This window comes from Rhea pennata, chromosome 1, assembly GCF_028389875.1.
Source record: "Rhea pennata isolate bPtePen1 chromosome 1, bPtePen1.pri, whole genome shotgun sequence".
Lineage (NCBI taxonomy): Eukaryota > Metazoa > Chordata > Aves > Rheiformes > Rheidae > Rhea > Rhea pennata.
In genome coordinates this window covers 54,432,544-54,446,921 of record NC_084663.1, presented here as the reverse complement: position 1 = coordinate 54,446,921, position 14,378 = coordinate 54,432,544, and the positions used below count along the sequence as shown (strand labels likewise).

Below are 14,378 nucleotides of genomic sequence, written 5' to 3'. Positions count from 1 at the left end.
ACAAGTGGCACCACATGATTTCCAGTAACAATTGTGCCTATTTTTAAATTGGACTTTGCTGCTATCAACGATACCACTTCTCAAGCAAGATGGCTGCCTTCATCACTATGCTCAGAAATGTCTGTTTTCATTACAAATTCAACAATTAAAGCATTTTTCTTTCCCCTATCTGCTTCTACACAATCAGATGAAGAAAATAATGTAGTTCTCTTCAATTTAAAAAAAAAGCGTATTACTGTACTGTCTTTATTCTCTGCACCTCCTCTGCTCAATTACTAAAAGCAATTTACAGACAATAAATGCAACTTCACAGCTGCTTATATGAAGTATTCCCTCTATTTTATAGATGAGGATACAGCCTATAAGAAATTAAGTCTGATGCTACTAATATCAACGAGGTCTACTTCAAAGCTGGATTAGCAAGAGGAACAGATGAACTCTTAAGGAACACAGATCATGACTGTATGCTAGTAATACTAGTAATAAAGAATTAAGGATGTTACCAGCCAGACATAAATTCCTTTAATGCATCCGCTTAAATACAGTAACACAAAAAAGCTTGCTTTGGGCTTTTGCTTGGTTTTGTTCTGTTTATACTAGGAAGAACACACGAGATTTCAGATCTACATCTCAGCATCCCACAGAACAAATATGCTTAAAAAAAATAGCAAATGCATGCTTAACTGCTAACCTCTCAGACTCAGAAAGGGTCTTCCTAGTTCATGCATCAAGAATCTGCAGCTAGAACTCTGTACATAATTTTATCAATGAAGATAAGCAAGCCAAGACAGAATCCAACTTCTTCAGTCATAGCCACACAGGCTTTGGCAAGGCTAAGAGGAGTAAAAACCTAAGTCTGTTAAAATCACCACCTGTGACTTTGGAAAAAGCACTGGGAGTAGCAACACCAGGAAAAAAAAAATGGTGCAGTTTTGTACAGGCACTCTTCTGATAACTGCTCCTTAAAGTTTAATAAAAATGCAAGACCAGTTTTTCATCTTCTGCACATTAGCACAGCTCAGAAGTAGTACCTAAATCTAGTTACATGGCTCAAGGAGGCCCAGCTTCTACTAGAGAAAAACACAGGCATCCAGGTAATCTAAAGGCTGAGTCATCCAACTAGTCCCTTCAAAGAAAAAAATAATTCTATGAAGAATTGGCATGTTGGCATTGAAGACAAGAAGAAGTGCAAATTTTGGCAGCTCATTAACTGCATAGGTTCTATTCTGTCCTTTTACTGTTACACCTAACACCTATAGGTTAGTAAATTCACCATGCTCCCACATTATTCCTCTTTCTACCTTACTTGGCTCTGGTCCCCAAAGGTCCTTTCTTGACACTTTCCCTCTCTAGCCAACAACTGCCTGTCATTGCCCTCATGTCTCCTCATCCCCAACTAACATGAAGTAGCATTTGTCCAATCACAGTACTTGGAAAACCAATTAAGGATTAAGGCCTTTATTTCTAGCCTGCATATAAATACCAAGCATGCTTAAACCAACAGGGCACTCCGGGCTTCTGTACTGTGACTAGTTTAAAACCAAAAGCTATGTCATGCATGCATCAAAAAACATACATGCTTCAAGACGGCAGCAAGAAAAAAGAAGAAGGCACGAAAAGGACTCAGACTTGTAAAACCTCTTGCATAGGAAAAGCTGATAAATGCTGATAAGCACAAAAACATTAAAACATTTATAACAAAACTGCCATTTTCTGCATTTTCATTGCAGTAAGTACAGATGTTTGTGCCCACAGATATTTGTACATGTATTTGTGCTCTTGTCACTCAATCCTGCAGTAACATCATAACCTCCCACTATCTGGGAAAACTGCTCAGAAGTTGCATCTGCTGCAAAAAGCACCAGCCCCAACAAGCAGGACTCCACACACACAACATGCAACCTGCACTCCCTTTTCCAGACAAGGTCTGCGGTATTGATGCTAACCAACCAAGACCTGAAACACTTGCATCCTACCTGTCAATTCAAAACCTGCTCAACAGCTGTGCAAGGACAGAAAGAGAGAGGTGATCTGACGGGCTCGAACAAGAAGTCCTGTGGTTTGACCAGACAGCCTGACACCACCAGCAATGTTCTGGGAGCTCGGAACTCACCTGCCACTTCCCTAATCCCCTGGCCCCAACCTGCTGAACTTCAGGACAGGCCACGGAACTCTTCCCTCTCCTAAGCTCTTCCAGAGGGGATGGACTGAAAAAGACGTGAGTGGCTCAGGCTGAGAATTTTATTTGTGAGTTTGGGAGATCTCTTTTAGGGACTGATCCACTGATTTTTTTTTTTCTTTTGTATGTAAGGAACATATAAGATGCCTAGAATTTGATAGCTGCTATTTAATTAAATTGAAATATGTAAACCACAGCCTGTTTCTATGGAGAATGAACAGACATAGCCTCTTGACTCCAGGGCAGGATCAAGCAGGAGAGGCAGACAAGGCTATGAAATTAAAAACACCTATCTTAAAGCAAATGGTCTTGATAATTAGCATAAAAATGTGGCATAGAGAAATAATATAACCATATGTCGGGAAGTGGTTTTCAAGGTGAACTGCAAAGCTGTTTTAAATAAATGAATAAACTGCTGAAGCAGCTGGGTCACTCAAAATCATATATGCAGGTTTAAACGTGATATATGTATATATACACACACAAAGAAAAAATAGTAGCTAGCTCTTCTTTCACATACCCGTCTAGAGTCTGCATCTGGGTTTGTTTTTATTTGAAAGGACTTGTTTCAAGTGATTGATGTTTGCACCTATTTGTACTTACTGGAGAGCCATCAAACTCCTCACACATTTTCAAAAGCTTTGCAGTTCACCCTGAAGCAAAAACCAAGTTTATGGGATATAAAACCTTTTATCTTTTACTCAGTGTCATTACACAATTCTGGCCTGGTCTTCAGACTCTAATAATCATTTCTGAAGTTGTGCACCCCTGACATGACAATGCGACTTTTAACAGGGTTTTGCCCCCCACACACCATGCATCAGATCCTTTACTACATTTCTCAGCAAGCACAGCTCAGATAGTCAAAAGTAACCCCAGTTCCTTAAAGGAAGGCAGCATGGCCATCAGCACAAGCTTGGCAGATGGACAAGAGCTTTGCATACTCCCTTTCCAGGTTGTACAAAGCACAGGTAACCAAAATATTCCAGTCTTTCCCACTCCCAATCATATCTGTCACCAGCTTACCCCTTTCAGCAACGGCTTTACAGAAGGATGGATAGTTTCTGTTGCTCCCACACTGCTTCTGCAGAGAGGATGTTCTGCGGCAGCTGTCCTGTCCTGTTAAGATGCTTCTACTCTGCTGTAATCTAAAAGGGCCACAGCAAGGAAACTTCCCTACTACCTTTGCCAGCCCAGTCAGAGCAAATCTGAGCAAGATGGTCTTACAATTTCCGGCGAGCAAGTGGCCAGCAAAACACATCATATCCATAATAGCTTAAAAATACTTGAAATAAATTGCACCTGATGATTCAGTTAATAATGTACAGTATATTTCTGAAAGAGAAGGGAGAGACACAAACTATTTTTCACTCCAAATCTCCTTTCCATTGAGGGGAAAGGGGGAGGCTCTCTCAGTTTTGCCCCAAGTTTGCAGTATATGCTACTTTAACTGAAGCCACACTACATGAGGTTCACAGCTTTCACCAAAAGATAATCTCAAGGTCCAAGTCTGCACAATAGCACGCACGAACTTGAAAACCTGGTCCATCCTGAAGCACACTCAACAAGGACCCTAATACCACTCTTCAAAAATGCTGGCTAGGTGGGCTGAGAGAAGACTCTCAGTCTTTGAACACCTGAGGTTGACAGTAGTATCTTCCCCATTCACACACGCCCCTCTTCCCACAGCCTGCACTGAAAGGAGCAATGAAACGTCCAGGATTACATTAGCTGTAAGGGAAGGCGCTATGCACTCTGTTTCCCCTCTTCCTACTGCTTTCCCTGATGCACAATCAGTTCCTGTTGCTTGAATGAGAGTCCTGTCCCAGCACCAGAACACAAATGGTGCCACCTCAGAAGTGCCAAACAGAGGGCAGAGGGTGGCGGCTCCTCCTCACCTCTCAGCTTATTTATTTCTAATTTTGATTTAAAGAAAACAGATTTAAGCCCATCAAAGCCAGCTTAGCATCTGCCCCTAAAAAGGGAACTGTGACTTCCTCTCTGCCCCCACAAGCCCACCTAACTGTTCAAGGGAAGACTTCCTCCCAGGGAAACTCCCAGTTGGACAGAGCCAGGGTTAATGAGCACCTCCATTAAGACTTAATGCAGGCAGCCACTTGGCATATCAAGGAAGATGCTAGCTGTGCCCGGGAGAGGATTATTTTTGTATCACAGCAGCTAGGGTCACTAGCCAAAAATAAAATTCAAAGGGAAAAAAAAAAAAAGAAAAGAAAAAAAGAAAGCCCCATATACGTGTTCCCTTCAGCAGCAGTATCTATGCTGTTCACATAAAAGAGCCAAGAGGAGAACACCCACAAGCTTTCGCTGGGCCTAGCCCCTTGCCCAGGCTTCCTGCAGTCCTTCTCCGTCCCCATCACTTGTGCCTTCCCTCGGTCCCCTCTCCCGACCTTCAGCCCTCCCCTCTCCACACTTGCTCTTCGCCAGCTGCTTCCAGGCCCCTCCTGGCCCGCCAGCCCAGCTCCCCAGGGTCCCCTCCTCCTCCCCACAAACTTTGCATGACCTCTCCTCAAGCCACCCCGCCCAGCCACATGCTCCCAATGCCACTCTCGGCACTCCCACCTAAGGAAACGAGGGGAGATGTTTTAAAACGATGAGAAAAGGCTTCCGAAACAAGCTCCGTGGGAGTATTTTTACGCCACGGTGGGTCTTGCGACACCACCGTCCTTGCTCCCAACAGGAGTTTCCAAACATAAACCTCTGCCGCTGCGACTCCACTCCCGGAACGTGTCGCACATGTGCGCACACCCCTGTTGTCAACAACTTCAAGTTCACGGTCCGGGTGGCCAAGTCCCACCATCGGGAAGGGGGTGGTGGCAGCCTGCTGCCAGCAGCCTTTTGGCTGGCGAATAGCAGTTCAAAACCTGGGTGGTGCTTTCAAAGGATAAATCAAAAGATTAGAGAAAAATCCAACTTTTTATTCTTCTAAACATTCAGATGGGTCACAACATCTTGATTCATAAGCCCGGGGGGGGGGGGGGGAGGCGGGAGTAAGGGAAGGAAAGGAGGAGGGAAGCAGTACACAGGACTACAGAGCATTAACTCTTTGTCCACCACAAAAAACATGAAGATGCAAATGGAGGTTAAAGGCGGCTGAACACAGAGACACCCTGTAGCTGCCGGACCGACAGAAATCCATGCAAAAGGATGAGTGGCAACATATGGAAAACTCCAGGGGAAAATAAAAGATCTCATCCAGTGCTTTGCACAGCTTTCAAAGGCCAGTTTCCCTGCCTTACCGTACAGAAGCTGCCCCCAGCCCAACATCCCCTGCCTGCTCCCCTGCGAGGGCAGGCCAGCACCACCAGCAGCAGCCAGGCCTGCTCCCAGCAGCGAGGCAGGGTGCTGAGAGGCATCAGTCCCCCGGGGTAGCTCAGCTGAGGCTTGGGCTGTTGGAAACCTCTGTGCATAGAGTGTGTGAGTGTGTGTGCACGTGTGTCCTTCACACTTAAGAGAAGGTTGCTAAAGAATGTGAAACGTGAGCGCTATAGATTCCCCCACCACGTCCCCCCCCTCCTGCCTCCAATAATACATTTCAACAAGCAGTCATTCTTCAAACCCCTTTCTCAGGGGGCAGCGGGGGGGGGGGGGGGGGGGAGAGCTCAAGTTACAGCTGCTTTAAGAAGAAAAAAAAAATCCACAATAAACACCATGCACCAAAAATGAAAAGGCGGCGGGGTGGGGGGAGTCACCTCAACAAAAAGGAAAGCAAGCCAGACCTGCCAGTTCCTTTACAAGCCGTTTATTTCCAGCACACTAAAGAGCACAACCGCCCCTGCCCGCCCTACCGGGGGGTAAAGCGCCCCGTTACCGCCCGGCCCGGCGGGGCCGCCGCGGTCTCACCTGCCCGCGGCGCGGAGCCCCCGCCCGCCGCCCCTTCACTACGCCCCGCGGCGCGAGCGCCCCGCCCCTCCCCCACCCCCCTTCCTCCCGCGAGCTGGGGCGGGCCGGCAACGGCCGCAACGGCCGCTTACCTGGCGGGGCCGCCCCTCATGGTGCCATCGCCGCGCCGAGCCGTCCCGCGGCGGGGAGCGGCGGGGCTCCCGCGTCGTCGTCGCCGCTCGGGAGGGGCCGGGGTACAAATCCCGTCACGGCATGTGACGCGGCGGAGCCGGGAGGGCGGCTCGTCCCCTCCGCTCCCCTCCCTCCCCCCCGCCGCCGCCGCCGCCGCCGCCGCGGCCTGCCCGCCCCGCGCTCGGCGCCCCCGACAGCACTCCGCAGCCGGGCCCGGGTGTCAGGCCCGACTGGCTGCTGGCGGAGAGGCGGCGGCGGCGGAGGAGGAGGAGCCGCCGCTGCCGGCGGGGCCGGGCTCCCTGGGCAGGGCCGCGAGCCGCGGCTGGCGTTGATTAGGGCTCTGGCATCTCATAGTGATGCCTGGAGGAGGGGGAGGGCGCTGGGCCTGGCCCTTCCCCCCACTCGGCTGCCTGCTCCTTCTCCCCGCGGCTCCCGCGCTGCTCCCGGCCCGGCCCGGCCCGCCGAGACACCCCCGCCGCTCCCCGGGGCGCCACCGGGCAGCGGCCCGGCCCGGCCCGGCCTCTGCCGCCACGCGGCCCGCGCGCGGGCGCTAAAAGTAAAATAAAATAAAAAACAACTACAACAACAAAAAGAGGCGCTGAGTCCCTCAGGGGACAACGATCTCCCCGGCCAGCCTCGGGGCAAGCGCAGGGTTTCCTCCACACAGAACTGCTGCCCTTTTGAGGGTCGCTGCGGTGTTTCTCTACTGGTGCTGCAGCTAGGGTCTGTGCTGCTCTTTTTTGGGGTCTCGGCTGCACTAGAGAAACGATAAAGCTGAGCCGTGGAGGAGCAGCATCTCTGTCTAAATCAGAGCTTGCTGCTGCTGCGTTTCAGTCCCGGGGTGTAGGCCTGGGCCTGCCACAGCAGTGCTGCAGCCAAACCATCTAGAAAGCAAATAAAAACATGTATGTTCCAGTTGGGGCTTGCAAGAAAAGGGAGGAAAACCCCTCATTTTCTCCAGAAGAGATCAGAGAAACGGCAGGACTGAGTCAGATTGATATCCTGCCTCGAGGAGTGCTGAATAGACAAAGCCTAAGAAAAACTAAACTCCAATAAGCGGACAGTGATGCTGCCCCAGAATACTCTCCTTGGCACTTTCTGACCCACAGTCGGGGCTTTGTATTTAACAGCCCTCAAAAGATTCTTTTTTTCTCCAATGAATTTATCCAGTCATTTTTTTTTGGGGGGGGGGGGAGGGAACATATGAAATTTTAGTTTCTGCTACATCATGCAGCAAGCATCCAGCTTGCTTCTTCAGACTTTTTAACTGTAAATGGGAGAAGGAAATCACCTTTCTACAGCTCTTTAATGCTCTGACATACCAACTTCTTCACAAGCCAAACTGAAAAAACATCACACCACCAAGCCAGTCCTGTATATAGGACACATAGGTGACATTTCTATCAAATACAGACAGCTCAGAAAATCCAGCACTCCCTCATCAAGTACTACCACATTTCAGTGAGCACTCTCTCCTCTTCACTACTCAGTCCAAGATTATTCCTACACTATCAGCTTTCTAGACGCCACAGCTGACATTAAAAAATGGCACCCTGAAACTAGCACATATACCGGAACCTACTGATCATAAAACTACCTCCGTAAAGTTGATGTAATAAGACCAGCAGCCATGCAAAACACATGAAGAAGCTGTGAGAATCATCCAAGCCCTCAGATACTATTGCACCTGCTCTGAGGGGAATGCTTGTGACATCTGCTTTATCCAACAAGGTCACTCATCCAGGGAAATAGTTACAAATTTACTACAATAAAGATACCACAGCAGCAACAGCAATGTTAGAAAACCACTTTTCAAGGGCTCAGGTTTACTTGGTGTTTGTCTAGTGCAACCAAAATTAAAAACAACTGGCAAAGTCTCTGACCACATTAGCTTTCTGCAAATGAAGGCTCTTTTTTTGTACAATCTCTGCTGTAGCATTCCCCTTCCCATGATGATATGCCTCTGATGGCCATAATATTGCATATCAGAATCCACGCATAAAATCATCTTTAAAACAAGTATCTATATTTGAAAAAATATTTCCCAGAACCTCTTCTCCCCCTCCTTCATTACAGGAAGCAAATCTCCTGCAGACAAAAACACACACACAAGAAGCAGATATTGCCAGAGCATCAAACATGAAATATGCCTGCACAGTTCCAGAGGCAAAAAAATCAATGCCCTTCTTCCCACAGCAAAACCACCAAAAATCTTTGTTCCTGCATGTGCTCATCCCCAAACTCTACAATTCATTGCTTCATTCAGCACATGAGACCACATGAATGAAACTAATTAATTACCATATTAGAACAAGTGCACACAGACAACCAAGAAAGGACGGAACACATACTCATCATTAGGAGAACATTTTGTTGCAAAATAACTAATCTAGCCCCTTGATCCCTATCTGAAAGGAGACCTACAAAATACTCTCAGAAGATAAATCTATAAATTAAAACTTATAACCCCTAAATACTAAAAAACTGTGGATTTAACAGAGACATTACTTTCATAGCCCATTACAGCCTCCCTGCTGACTTCTCCCTTTGTCACCAGTGCAAACAAGGCTTTTTTTGCTAGTGGTCCAGCAGAGAACTGTCAGTCACTTCTGCTCACACCCCTTTTCACTCCATAGGTGCTCCTTTTTTTCTCAAGTGGTCAAATTGATTAATATAATTAGATTAAACTAAGAGCAATTGCATCTAAGCTGTAGTTAGCTTGGATTTTGCTGCTTTCTGTCAAACCTGATAAAGAGACCCTGAGCCCACAAGCTTGTTTGCTTTTTCCAGCTATATCATTTGATCTAATAAAAGATATTACCTTTCTCCACAAACCTTGCTTCCTAAGATCTTCAGACCATCACAGCTACAACAAAAACACTTCTAATGTCTTGGCTGCTTTACCTGATTCTTCCAGAGTCTCTTATCTATAAAACAGAATACAATAAAATATATTCTGTTCTTTATCGATCTTATATTGTTTTCATAACCATAATATCCAAACACCTTCAAGGATTACATTAAGCAAATCAAAAAACACCTGTCATATGTGGGGTTTGTTTTTCTTGTTCCTATTCTCTCCCTAGGAAGAAAATGATGCATGCAGCAAAGTGCTTTGTTTTTTGTAGTTTTTTTTCCTTTCCTCTATTCATGTTGCACTGTGTTTATAACAGAGAGAACAAAGATGATGGCAATTTCTGTGATAAGCCATATTTCCTGGGGAAGTTAATTTCAGAGTGTTTAGCCATCCTCAGAAAGATCTGTCTCCTGCACAAAGGAACATTTTAATATGTCATTCCCAAACAAGGAAAAGCTCATCTGCTTTCTTGACATTTGGGATAGAAACTACCTAATAAAAAAACAGCATTTCCTTTTCTCTAGAAAAAGAGTTACACTCCATCATCCTTGGCTTGATTCAAACAGACTATTGCAGATTACTAACAGGCAAGCCAGTAGTGCATAAAGTTATAAATAGGAGTATCTGGAAATCAAAAAGAGTAACATACTTTTTAAAGTGCATTGAAATATACAAGCAAAGGACAGCTAGGGAGACAGTGGAAATAAACTATTTCATACTAAAAAATAGAAATAGTTTACTTATTTGTAAGGAGTCACACCTCTGTTCCTCAGAGAGGAAGCTAAGTGATCCCACATGTCTAAAAGGACAGTAGGTACAGCACAGGAGCTACCGAAAGATGGAAGCTGAAATGTAGAGAGGAATCATCTGTGCTCAAGTACTGAAGGCAGAGATGCCAGAAGACCTCAGGGAGATGGTAGACAGCAGATTTAATATGTTTTTGCAATGTGATATGGCAGCAAAAATCATGCAGCTAATTTAATTTGGGATTGTAAAGGCAGAGACCTCTTCTCATAGGTATAGGCAATAGTCCCATTTTTTAATATAGCAGTGAGATCACACTTGAGGACATGTTCAGTTCTGGACAACTCAGTGCTAGCTAGATGTCAGCAACTGGGAGGGAAATTAAAAAAATGAACATAAAATGATAAAAAGGCCAGAAGGGATTGCACTGTATGTAGGTTGGTCAAATAACAGCTGAAGAGCCTCCTGGGAACTATATATGAGAACTTCAGGGGTGCAGAAACACCAGCAAGAGAGACTGTTTAGGGTTGTCCGAGGGAGTATAAATGGTATAAATGTAAATGAAATTAAGCAAAGGAAACATTAATCTACAAGACTGCAAGATAATATCCCAGAGGAGTTGCCATCACCTGATTCAGTTAAGACTGGATTGAGCAAAGCACACAAGAAAACAGTTAAGAAACACTGGCTACAGGAAGGGATTAAATAAGGACAACATGCCTTTGGGATATCCCATCTTTGACGGTTTTACTGCCCTCCGTCTGGGACAGCTTCAGAGCAATAGGTCACAGACCTGTAGGTGCTGGAAACTCTCTCTTCTGCTCACCATTGCTGGAAATACTGAAGACCAAAGGAACCATGCTTAGTTTCAACAGGTAGTCATAGACAGAGTACTGTGTTCAAAGAGGCTGGGGGCAGGAGGAAGTTGTATTCTCATTTTTTTCCCCTTTTACCGCTGTGATTTTCTTGAGAAGTCACTGGTGCATCAGCTAGTAAGGACAGCAAGGATGACACTTGAATCTTGTCACTGTGACAATCGCTTGGATGCCACAGTCCTTCTAGTAGAAGTCCTGGTCAGCATTTATTTCTTCCAAGAAGTCTGTGGCACTGAGAGGCAGCTTTTAGTTGAAATGGGAAAAATTGGAAGCTTTATTATTCCTTAGAGGAACAATTTCAAAATAAATCATTTTTTTAGCAGTGCAATAAAGTCACCTGGAACTTGCACAGATAACACCTTTATATCACACTGTGCTATCATATATTTGGGTTGCCTGTGACACAGAAAAGGAGACCTGACAGTGTCATATGTTCATCCCAAACAAGGGCTGCTATACTACATACTACATTGCAGTCCACTGAACATGCCACACATGCATTACTTAAAAAAAAAAAAAAAAAAAAAAAAAAAAAAAAAGAGAGAGAGAGAGAATTTTATAAATGTTCTGCAAATGGGTTTCAACATCTTTACTTTTTGGAACTGTATTTTTTATACCACCATCACTTAGAGAGGCATGTGCACTGCTAATTAGCAGTCCAGCCGTACACGAAGCACACAAAGGTATAGTCCTTCCAAACTATTGACCTTAAACAGCCTTTCTCAACACAGAAATGTCATGATCTTCAGGAAGGAAACCTCTCTACTTATTTACTTAAATGAATAACATGGTCTAACAAACAGAAGCATACGGCAAATATAAGTGCACTAATATTTGGGTTTGAGGCGGTCTTGTAATGAATTGCTGCAGCATGCGCTAAATTTAATTCATCACACATCCCTCAGTTTACCATGAACCTCTGGCTGTCTCATTTGCACTCTGTCTAATAACCCATCTTTCTAAGGACAAAATGTGCTAGAAGCCTCTTAGTAATCTCATGCTCCCACCGTGTGGGTTATGGGGGGTTTTAACCCAAGAGAGGGAAATGTTTTCTTCCTTCTTGTAAATGCAGCTCCCTACTGAGCTAGGACAGGCAGTGCCAGCTCTGAAAATTCAGGATTAATCAAGCAATTAAGAATTGATATCTAGTGACTTATCATGACTGGAAATGAGAGACGCTGCATTCATTCGAGCTCTGCGAGAACCCAAAATAGCTAACCTAATTTTTATGGACAGTAAGATTATTTTAAATCTTTTGGGGAGGAGAAGGAGAAGGGCTAGAGCTTCTTCGCTTAAACTCGGTTTCTCCCAAATCCGTGCCTGCCTTTTGCACATTACTAGCAAAGGGCTGGTCCGTACAGGGAGCCGTTCCAGAAGAGCCGCTGCGCTGCAGCTTCACACCCCACCTTGACCTCAAGGAGTCCGAAAGTGCCCAGAAATCCTCAGAGAGCAAAAGCAGAGCTGAAGTTTTACTTTCTCTTCCTCGTGTGCTAGCATAAACAACCACCCCGCGCAGGAATTACATCACCCCCGGACTGCGGTTTCCTATAAGCCTGCGAGAGCATGGCAAACATTTTCATGGACATAGCTATGGGCAGGAGCTCTCCTCACACCTCCCGCTTCTCCCGAAGCTAAATGCTGGGGTTATAAGGACTTCGGTGCCCTCTTTTCACATGAGCAGAGAGAGCATTTGTGGCTTAACTGCAGCCATTTGCACTTCTTTGTCTCAAGCCTCTCTACAAGTCCAGGAACTTTTTCGGCAATTAAGAAGACTTTATGGGGTGGGAGGGCAATAACTCATCACGTTCCCTCCATAAACATTTATTTGGGGAATTACAGCATATGTAATTGGCCTTTCCATGGTAATTTGGCTCTTACGAGCTTTCCTTATTGCCAAAATGGTGGATACCTCCGTAAAAGAGAACAGTAACTTTTCCTGCAGCTCTGCTACCTCAGCCGACAGCTCTCAGCCAGGCAGATGTAAGCCTGATCAATACTTGCGTGAGAAATCAAAAAATGGAAAGCAAAGTGCTGCAGCAACTGATGCTGGTGACTCAGGGAGATTTTCTTATTATTTATTTATTTATTTATTTTTAAGCTAGGAGCAGCTCAACAGCTCCTGCTTACCTGGCTTCTGCTTACCCAGCTGCTGGACGACCTGGCAGAGATAAGAACATGGGAACCTGAATTTTGTTCCCACTTTTACCTCTGACCCTCAGCAATTTTGGAAAAGTCATTTAACCTCCTGAGGCTCCATTTCTTCCTCTATAAAATGGAAACATCATACTGAGCCTTGCATGGGACTTTGAAACCCTTGATTTTAAAGATGCGTGTCAGCGTAAAGCACTATTAGCAGCACTACAGGGCTAATTCCCTCACAACTGTGGTACAGGAATTTTGGGAACTATCATTACCCCTGGAAGTGCTCAGATATCATTGTGTAAAATTGTAGGCAGACAAATCTTTCAGATGGGATAGAAAACAGAAGCCCTGGCTGATTATTAAAAGCCATAACGTTTTGCAGAAGCGCATATGTTAGCTTTTGCATGTTCACCCGGTTCCAATTTGGGTAATTACACTGTGACTCCTTCAAGCAGGGTAGCCAACCTGCCTGGCCCTACCAGCTGTATACCCAGATCTTCAGGTGGCCAAGAGCTGTAAAGCACAATTTATGTGATTTGGAGGGATGAAGGAAAAGAGGAGCTCCAGGAGAGGTTCAGGTCTCCTTCCCTGAACAGGGTGACTCAGGTGTGCCAGCTGTGGCAGCTCTTTGTGGTTCCCATCCTGCCCAGGGCTGGGCATGGGGCTACACAGCAGCTCCCCTCACCCGCCCAGGCTCCCTGCTGTTCCTGCCCCTCTTGCAACCACTCAGTCTGATCTCTTGCGTCGGCCACACTCATGCCAGGAGCTCACAGCTTGCCGTACTCTGTCACTTCTTTCTGGAACCTGCCTGCACATCACACCTTGTCCCCCATTTCAGCAGCCAGTGCCGTGAGCCCTGCAGAGACACAGCTTACAAAGCAGGCTGACAGCTTAAAGGCCTAGTTATTAAAAGTGAAGTACCTAGTAACATACAAGTTACTAATAGTAACATACTAGTTACTAATAGTAACCTGCATTTCTCTTTTACTGTTAACTAAAAGAACCATTTTACCCTGACAGTAAGTGGAGACTGCTTTGCCTCAAGTCCAAGCAAGAGACAACACTGAAGGTTCACATCCTCCTCTCCAAGATCAATCACCACTGCTCTCTTCTCTTTTACTTAGGGTAGCTTATCTCCACGAGATACCTCAATGTGACTAGCAAATCTTGACCGCGAAGCAATCCCAGAAGACAAAAGAAGAAGAATCAGCAGGAATCAGCTTCATAACAAAGTGAGGAAGAGGAGCAGCTACAAAGCGTGTTGACGCACGCCAAATTTTCCCAAACTCACGATAAGATGCCTCTTCTTCAAGCTGGTGAGGAAAAGCAGTGGCAGCTCCAAGCAGCTGTCAACTCCCAGCCAGTGTTGTATTTCAGGTGCCAATCTGACCCAAAGGTGGTATCAGTACTCATTCTACTGCCCTTTTCATGGGCAGCCCTGTGCCAAGACACAGGTGTCTGATGAGGCTTTCTCCCCAGATTTCATGAATGCAAAGGAGGTGAACCTATCCTGTCTCCATCCCTCCACGCATGCCAGTGGCATCTGTGC

The 14,378-nt window shown here is 45.7% G+C and overlaps 1 protein-coding gene across 4 annotated transcripts in view; it reads right to left on the bottom strand.

Annotated features, from left to right (window-relative positions):
- The window catches only part of TCF20 (transcription factor 20), a 134,539-nt gene extending 128,192 nt beyond the window's left edge, over window positions 1-6,347 (bottom strand). For all 4 annotated transcript variants that reach the window (XM_062587022.1, XM_062587013.1, XM_062587060.1 and 1 more), the window contains exon 1: window positions 6,172-6,347. The gene's annotated coding sequence lies outside the window, so the exon portion shown is untranslated. The remainder of the gene's footprint in view (window positions 1-6,171) is intronic.
- Window positions 6,348-14,378: the final 8,031 nt, after the last annotated feature.